This window comes from Lactuca serriola, chromosome 8, assembly GCF_051521515.1.
Source record: "Lactuca serriola cultivar US96UC23 chromosome 8, Lser_US96UC23_V15, whole genome shotgun sequence".
Taxonomy (NCBI): Eukaryota; Viridiplantae; Streptophyta; class Magnoliopsida; order Asterales; family Asteraceae; genus Lactuca; species Lactuca serriola.
The window spans coordinates 45,527,704-45,537,438 of NC_136415.1; positions in this window are offsets into that span (position 1 = coordinate 45,527,704).

Here is a 9,735-nt window from a genome sequence, read left to right on the forward strand (position 1 = left end):
AAAGTGGCGAAGCATTGAAAATTGATTTCAGATTTCAACTTCAGTTTCAGAAAAATCGATTTCATAAATTGAGCAGAGAAACTTACTAATTTTCTGGAGGAGGGCGGCGTTGGCGGAAAGGCAGCGACTAACGCTAGAGAGAAACGTCGATCCCCAAATAAAGGGAAACAACACGAGTATGTTACCTGTTGAAGATGAACGATGGTGGTTGATGGTGTTCGGTGGTGCCTGATGGTGTTGGTCGGCGAACGGGCAAGCTCCAGCCTCTTATCTTCTTCAATCATCGACATCGGTTAGGTTGAAAAAGAAGTGATGGACGGTGATAAAGAAGCAATAATGGTTTTAAGGGATTTAAAGGAAAGCATTCCAATATTTTAGGGATTAATTAAATTTTTATTTAATTAAAAAAATTAATTAATAGGTAAGATTATATATCCTTATTTAAGTTTTTGAAATGATTGGTCCACATTTATGCATACAATAACACAATACTTACTTTAAACATCAGAACCTATCTTTATCTCTCTCTCTCTCTCTCTCTCTCTCTATATATATATATATATATATATATATATATATATATATATATATATATATGACAAAATTACAAAAATGGTCCCTGTGGTGTGCATTTTTTCTGAGATGTGATCAAAACCTCGATTTTTTTGGATTAGTGGTGCTTTTGAACTAGTTTGTATATGAAAAAGGTCCCTCTTCAAATTGAAAAGACTAAAATACCCTTAATATATTTATTTTTTCTTTTTCTTTCTTTTTTAACTATTTTATAATTAATAAATAAAAAAGAAAATGACTATCTCTCTCTCTCTCTCTCTCTCTCTCTCTCTCTCTCTCTCCTTCCCCACCCTTTTTCAGCTACAACTCAAAAATCTCATACACAAATACATACATTGAAAAATAAAAAGCATACACACTTCAAAACCGTTTCACTTCTTTTACTCATGTTTCTTTATCTTTTCACCAGATGAATACCGATTTCTACTCCAATGTTCAGGAAAAGTGTGAGTTTATTCTTCAATTTCAAAAACCACCACATCTACACCCACCTAATTTGATGTAAGTTATCAGCTTTCATAAACGATTTCAGATTCAAAGAGGGAGGATTGTAGAGGTTATGAGATCAAATTTTATAAATCTAGGTTTTTCTTAGGTTTAGTCTTGATTTCATATTTGAATTCTAGTAAGAAGCTCACCTGATGAAATATCTACTGGTCACCAGTTCACCACCACCTTCAATTGCCATTCAGATGAGCACCAGAACTCCAACATTTCCCTGCAATCTAGGGTTTTCTTAGGTTTGGTCTTTTCAATTTGGGAAGACACCTTTTATATATACAAATTAGTTCAAAAGGACCATCAATCCAAAAAAATCTGAGGTTTGGACCAAACCTCAGAAAAATGCATACCATATATATATATATATATATATATATATATATATATATATATATATATATATATATATATATATAGTTTTTTGAAGTCTATCCTAAAGTATGCTATCATACTCATCTTTATCATTTTCACTTTGCATCAAAGATTAAGTCTAGAAATAACTAATACTCCTAGTGCGGTTAAACTAATGTTCTGATACCAATTGTGACATATCGTAGTTTCATGCTTGAAAAAAAACTTTTCTTTAATGATTTGAAAATAGTAAAGTCTTTTATAAAAATATGTTGTGGAAAACCCCAGATAACCTTAAACATTTTTAGATATTAAATCATGTTTAAAATTACAACTATAAGGATGTCATAATCATTATCATAAACATATGTTACAAGTATAATAGTTTGCAAGTCATAGTACACAACATGACTTATTACAAGCTATAATAGCATAACAAGTCTCTTATTTATTCAACACACTCTTATTACCGCCGAGCAACCTTAGTACCGCTACCTGTGTTACAAAAAGTTTGAGTGTGTCAGGTTTCGGAAACTGGTGAGACACATAAGGTTTTCAACCCAAAATATTATTATATTTATCTTGCAAACACAAACATTATCAAACAACACATACATGATATACCTCTATGATACCACTAGTTACCAAACCCATCGATTCTCACATATCGATTGGTGGTTGTCGAGGCCAACACAAATAATAACCCTAAATATTATACACTAAAATAGTGTATAGTGGTAAAGGGGTCGAATCCACGGAGATTGGTTCAATTTGTAACTCAATGAAAAATCTCTTTGTAAAAATGCTTGTAAAATAACAATAAAAATAAAATGGGGGGATTTGGTGTTTTGAAATACTTGAAACAAACTAGAATTAACTATGAATTAAATAGACAATTTCAACAAAAATAGGGGTTTGATGTAAAATCAATAAGGGAGAGATGGTTGACTTAAAGTTTCCTCACTTTGACTTTTGATGGACATATCGTTAGAATCCAATGGTGCAATACTTTGATTTAAATCCTTAATTTGGCTATAGTAATCCAAGGAGCTTGAGATTACCTAGACTTTTCTTAATTGTTGAAATGGCTAGATAAGCTCATAACAATTTCCTTAGTCAAAGTCACTAATTCCAAATAGCATGTAATTAGTGAAAGTCAACTAGCATTAAGAACCAAAAAGTCACCAAATCCAAGAGGAGTCAATTGCTTTCACTACCATGTTGGAGGAAATGTTTTTATGACAGTGTGAAGCAAAAACAACACAAAAATCACTTGTTTCTTGCTAATTTGAGGATCCTTTACTTAATCAAGAAATTAGCCAACTAATCACCACAAACACATTTAAACTCATGAATAAAAACATACTAATAGTGATAATATGATAAAACACAAAACATTTCCATAAAGATTTAAGAACAAGTTCATGGATTCTTCAACATTCAACAAAAGTTCAAAGGATTCAACAAGAAATCAACCAAGATTTGTTTAGCCAAGCATGGCTAAACTCAAAGGAACAAAGTTAGATGAGATTGTACCAAACATTTCACAAGAATCAAGAGGTGAAATCAAGATGTTCTTGAGGTGTTCTTGGCCTTCAAAAGTACTCCAAACTCCAGAGAGAACAAGTCAAACTCGGACCTCCAAGATAAGGATAAAGAGGCACACCAACCTTCCAAATATAGAGCTCTTAGCAAAATCCCGAAATTGCCCTTGTCAGGAATCCATGCGGGTCGCGGGCTTCGACGGGATTTTTGAGCTTCTTCAAATCTTGGGCCCCCAAAGCTAATCCATTGGCCCAGTTCAAATCCAATCAGCTCCTAGTCCATTTTCTTCAATATTTCTTCAATTAAAGCCCAACTTGTCTTTCCACATCACTCAAAACTTCCGCAAACTCGTAAAAATCGATCTTGCACACTCAAGAATTCTCTCGCGCCCTTTCAAATTTAAAGTTCAACACTTCTGCACCTTCAAGCAATCGACAAGCCTACTCCCTGGATCACCTCCAAAGCTATCAAGCATGACATCCCCACTGCTTTTCAAGTCCAATCGCCTCCCAAAAGATCCCGCACACTCCCGCTCCTCTAGTTTCCTGAAAATCTGTAATAATGCTCAAGAAACTAGAAAGTACCCGAAATGGTCATAAAAACAACAAAAAGGAAAATATGCATGGAAATTAACTAAAATGCGAATGGAATGTGCTAAAAACTATAAAAAGAAGTAAATAAAATGAAGCTATCAAATCACCCCAAGCTTAAACCTTACTTGTCCTCAAGTAAGACAAGACTAAAATGAACTTGGGACGAACTACCCTAGAAATAAAAAGAATGGATAGAACCATGGAACCTGTTCAACGTTAGTCAACATGGTCAGAATTGATCTCGCTGCTATCTCACAACTTTTTCATCCGATGACAATGGGACCATAAACCACAACCAGGACAACTCCTCTAGGTGAATAAGGAGGGATGGTCAGTCATAGTCTTAATGGAACATGCATACAATGAAGAACATCTGTAGTAGGGAGAAAGCAATTGGATGGGCTCGGGTGGAGCTCTTCTTTAAGTGCACAATCTGATCTCACGTCTGCCGGTTTCTCTCATGTGTAACTAGGTTTAATCGCTCGGGCACCGTTGTAGGAATCGGTTCACTTAGTGTTGGCCCAAACCTCCCGTAGTATCCGACTCGACAGTCTCCCTAACATCACCAATTTGCGAAAAAAAAACAACAACTCGATCTATATACAATAAAACAGACCTATACAAATGAATACCAAATGCCGGGTGACCAAGAGAGTTGCAACTGAAATTTTGCATGCTTCTTTTTGCTTTGTTTTGTTTTGTTTTTTTTTTGTTTTTGTTTTTTTATAACACATACTTGAAGGTAACGTATTAACAATCGAAATTTTTAACAAGAAAACTCTTTGACACAAAATTTGGTTCCCAAAAGTGTGTAAGTGGAACCGAAAGGGTAATGATATAATCCGAATGGCCTAAGTGTGAAAATGACCATGTGTGGAGCATAAAGATGTAATGTAAGCTCCTTTTCAAACTTGTGGTTTTTCAAAGATAATGAAAATGTCCAAATGTGGACTAAAAGACTCTAAAAAATTCTAAGAAAATCGCAAAAAGATGTTGTGATGTAAAGAGACCGGATATGGATTCTACTCGGGGACAAGCACCAATGCTTCATCCTAAACAGTTCAAACATGATCAAGTGTGATCCTCTCAGCAGTAGTGACCACAAGGCTAAGAACATCCATTGCTATAGTATATAAATCCCAAACTACAACTAGTGGTCCCGGTTTGATGGGTGAGATAGCAACAAGATCCTGGACCAATAATGATACAATAACTGTGAACCTGTTCCATGGCATCCAAGAGAGGTGAGAATAAACAGACAACAAAAATGCATGAATGCTAATGTCCTAAGCTAAATGTTATGCAAAAATATAAAAGGTGAAAAAGAAGAAAATAAAATCTTTTTGGCATTTTATATAAAAAAAATGAATGAAAATTAGCTTAAAACTAAAATGTTATGCAACCTAGTTAAATGTCACACCCCCAAACCAAGGATGGCGGAAACGTCCGGGGGTGGAGGACTTCATGTATAGTATCATAACAACAATGACAATAGTGATGAAAGTAAACACAACCAACAAATATATAATTGAAAGAGTTACACCATTGTATGAATTACATGTTTCAAAATCAATTACAATATGTTGACAAAATATGAAATATTGACGTCTTAACGTCCCATCCTCAAAATGCACTTGATTTCCTATTTAGTGATTTCCTGATAATACAAGTTGTTTGAAAAAGTGTCAACACAAAGGTTGGTGAGTTCATAAACATTTGTAGACGGTTTATGAAAAGCTTTTTCTTGTAAAAGTAGTGTTTGTTCTAGAAAAATCCAATATTTTCCTTTATAAAGTTATGTGGTCCTAAATCCCAGAACCAAGAATAAACAAGTATTTTCCATACTTAATGATATAACCGTGGTTTTAAATCGGCATAAAACCCTTTTTGATTATGAAAATTCCCGTAAACTTTATGAGTTGTTAACTTCCTAAGTGAGTCACTATAACCATACTATGACTGAATGAACCTGCCACGACGTTTCTCAGGCGTCGCGAAACTAATATGACATTTGTCACCATAGACCTGCCGGTCTAGCTGTTGCATGCAGCTCAGGTGTGGGGTGTCTAACCCAATATAGATCTATACACAATTATCACGTTCTCCCTACAAGAGACTCTGGATATAGCTACCAGGAATTTAGATCCCGCACTCGGACGTGGGGAGAGAATGTCTCACAATTTAAGTTAACAAGTTTACGTGTGGTGTGCGTGAATGTAAAACCTTTTTGTATAAATGTATCGTTTTTGTATGAGTGTGTTATGTGATGTATCATAAACTATACCTATTATAGTTTATCAAAACAAGGGTAAAAGTGGTAATGTATATAAACTATACTTAGCATAGTTTATTCAAATGTTTGTATGTAATAGATGTACTTTGATTATAACAATTTGTTTTATGCTTTGTCTAGAAAAACCCATCTATTAACTGATGTATGTCTACATACCTACACAATATTGTCATATATTGCAATAACATATAATCACATAAAGATGTACACCTTGCTCAACATGTTACAAGGTGAATTGAAATTGATAGTATTTTTCTGTTGATAACATTTTTGTATGAGTGTGTTATGTGATGTATCATAAACTATAGCTATTATAGTTTATCAAAACAAGGGTAAAAGTGGTAATGTATATAAACTATACTTAGCATAGTTTATTCAAATGTTTGTATGTAATAGATGTACTTTGATTATAACAATTTGTTTTATGCTTTGTCTAGAAAAACCCATCTATTAACTGATGTATGTCTACATACCTACACAATATTGTCATATATTGCAATAACATATAATCACATAAAGATGTACACCTTTCTCAACATGTTACAAGGTGAATTGAAATTGATAGTATTTTTCTGTTGATAACATTTTCTATCCCTGTTCTTAGAAAATTTGTAGAAAAATTATCAAAGGTCCAAATCAGAATCCAAAAATTCTGAGAGTTTGGAAAATGAGTCTAGATTCTCCATAAATTTTCTCATGATTTTTAATGACCTCTAACTTGTGTGAATAAGTCCATAATCACAGACTGGTCCGGATTGATGTTTGAGATGATAGGCAGTTTTGTAAAAATCACTATAAATTGTAGAAAAATCTTATGGAGATGTGAAAGTAGTCATTTTAAAGCTAAGAACTTGAACTATTTGCAGCTATTACAGTTTTGAAAACTAAAATGTTTAAGTTGTCCAAAACAGTCCGTGAATGGAGTCCAACTTTTCTGATGAAAGCTGTTAGAAAAGTTTAGTTATGTTCTTGGTGTTTTAACTTGTATTCCCCCCCCCCCTAAAAACTTGAGAAAATATGAAAGTGTAGGGGTATGAACTCACCTTGAGTGATTTCAGTGGTTGAATGTTGAAGAAGAGAAGTGTTCAACTCAAGAACACTTGAAGGATTGCTTTGAAGATTTCAAGAATCTAACACAATAATGATGGAGTTTGTGTAAGCCATCAATGATTTGAGTAGAATGAAGTGTAATTATCACAAGGATGATAAATTATACTTACCAAGTGAAGGAGAAAAGCTGGAAATGCCTTGAAAATCTCGTTTTTGTGAGAGGGAGTTAGAGAGAAAAGAGGTGTTTGATCTTTAGAGACATGAGAGCAAATGAGTGAGAATAAGGAGAGGTAAGAGTCTTCAGCCTTTGACCATGAGTGGGGATGGTCAAATGGTGGGGAAAGTACTTTTGAATGACCAAGTATGGTGGGGAGTACAATGGCTGGTCATGGGAATGGGTATGGGATGGTTGTTTGTGTCTAATATTATGGCAAGATCCACACTCCACCTCAAGATCTTACTTAAAATATTTTATTTTTAAATAAATATTTCCATAAAAATATGTATAAATTATGAATATTTAGGGTCTTATATGTTAAAATATGATTTTTGGAGAAAATCTCACGTTAAAATAATTAAAAACGGGCTTAAAACGTTAAAAATGTCGAAAGCTGGGTAGAAAGTGCTGAAATCCGAAGTTCTGGCAAGGGTGCTGAAGGGTTTCGTTGCTGATGTGGAAGGCTCACTGCGGTCCGAAGTGAAGCTCGCTGCGGGGCTTGGTTCCGGGTTCGGTGGCTCCGGTCTTGACGGCTGCGGCTCTGGGCTTCGGCTCGGTGGCTGCGGCTGGATGGCTGCAACTACTCAGGGACCTCAGACTCGGCTTAAGTGGCCTCGGATCCAAGAGGACTTGACCCCTATAGAGAGGCTTCGGCCCAAAGGAGCTATTTTCCAAACTATCTCCCCTCTTTGAGTGGTTTCTCATCAAACCAAGTACTGGGATAGGGATGAGAATTTGGCCCGAAAACCCGAACCGAACCGAAAACCGAACCGAACCGAATTAGACCCGAATAAGCAATTCGATTCGGTTTTCAGGTATCTATATAAGCCTTATTCGGTTTTCGGGTTATTCGGTCCGGGTTACCCGAATAAGGGCTTATTCGGTCCAAAATGACCGAACCGAATATGAAAAGTCACATTCTTTTTCCACTTGCACGATTGCTTATTTGGTCTTGTGTTCTATCGATCGTTACCCAAAATACCCAAGTAAGGTTTAATGTTTAACTTATATACTTATAGATAGATTTTTAGGTGTTTTAGATGTTTAATGTTTAGTGTTTAATATGTTGCTTAATAACTATATCTTAAGAATGTAGTGGTTGGATTTTACATTTTATATATCAAGAATAGTTAATCCGTGTTATTTTTTTTGTTTATCATATGCTACAAAAGTCATACAAAATACAACATTTATTATCACATTGTAAATCTTATTTGGTTATTCGAGTTATTCGGGTTATTCGACTCCTTAATCATCTTGTACATGTTATTTGGGTTATTCGGGCCGGAACCGAACCGAATCAAATAATACCCGAACCGAACCGAACCCGTATTGCTTATTTGGTTCGGTTTTCGGTTCATATAATTACCCTTATTCGGTTTTCGGTTTATTGGGTTCGGGTCGGTTCGGTTCGGTTCCGACCCGAATAACATCCCTATACTGGGATGCCCTCAAATGATCAAAATAAATCGAAAGGGGGTTTTGAGAGAGATTTGGGAGAGATTTTACAATCTTGGAGAGATTTCTCATACAAAGAGAAATTTGGGAGAGATTTCACATACTTGGAGAGATTTCTCATACAAAGAGAGATTTGGGAGAGATTTCACATACTTGGAGAGATTTCTCATACAAAGAGAGATTTGGGAGAGATTTCACATAATTGGAGAGATTTCTCATACAAAGAGAGATTTGGGAGAGATTTCACATACTTGGAGAGATTTCTCATACAAAGAGAGATTTCACATATTTGGAGATATTTCTCATATAAAGAGAGATTTGGGAGAGATTTCACATACTTGGAGAGATTTCTCATACAAAGAGAGATTTCAGATAAAGAGAGATAGAGTGAAAACGATTTAGAGAGGTTTCGTGTGTGACATTTGTGAGTGTCTGGCTTCGCAATGCAAAGTCCGTAAGCCCCATTAAGCCATGTTTTGGGATCTTACACACTCCAGATGAGTATGAAACATTGTTTTATCAGTTTGGTTTATTGTTTAGCACTAAGGTTAAGGAAAATTAAACACACGAATTTTCCAAGTGATGTTTTCTCATTAAAATGGTGAGTTGTACAGTAATTACATAACGTAAACCCTAATATACAATGTTTAATTGAGTTGACCGGTTTGACTCGTTGACTTTGACTTGACCCGAAATTGACTATTGTCACATTAAAACTGCATGAAAAAGTAAAAGATAAGGGAAATGCCCCACCCCAAGCTTAAGAACAAGCATTGTCCTCAATGCTTAAGGAAAGGGCGGAAAGGACCTAAATCAGAGGGTCGGGTGGCGAGAAATGCCCGTGGCAATAGTGGTAGTCCCACATATCTTGGACCTGGCGGGAAGTGGGAGGGAAGGACTGCTCCAATCGATCAACACGACTCGCCACATCTTGGATGGCTCTCGTATTCTCTTGCGTTTGGGTGTCGATGCGCTGCACCGTGGAGAACATTGTGGCAAATTGGTCAAAGAACGTAGGGGGGAAATATGGTGGGACTTCGTGTCCCCCCTGCTGCTGTGGCTGAAATTGAGGCTCGGTGAATTGTTGTGCACGCTGAAACTGGTCATCCTCATCATCTACAGGTAGAGGGTAGTCTGATGGAACGATCCATTGC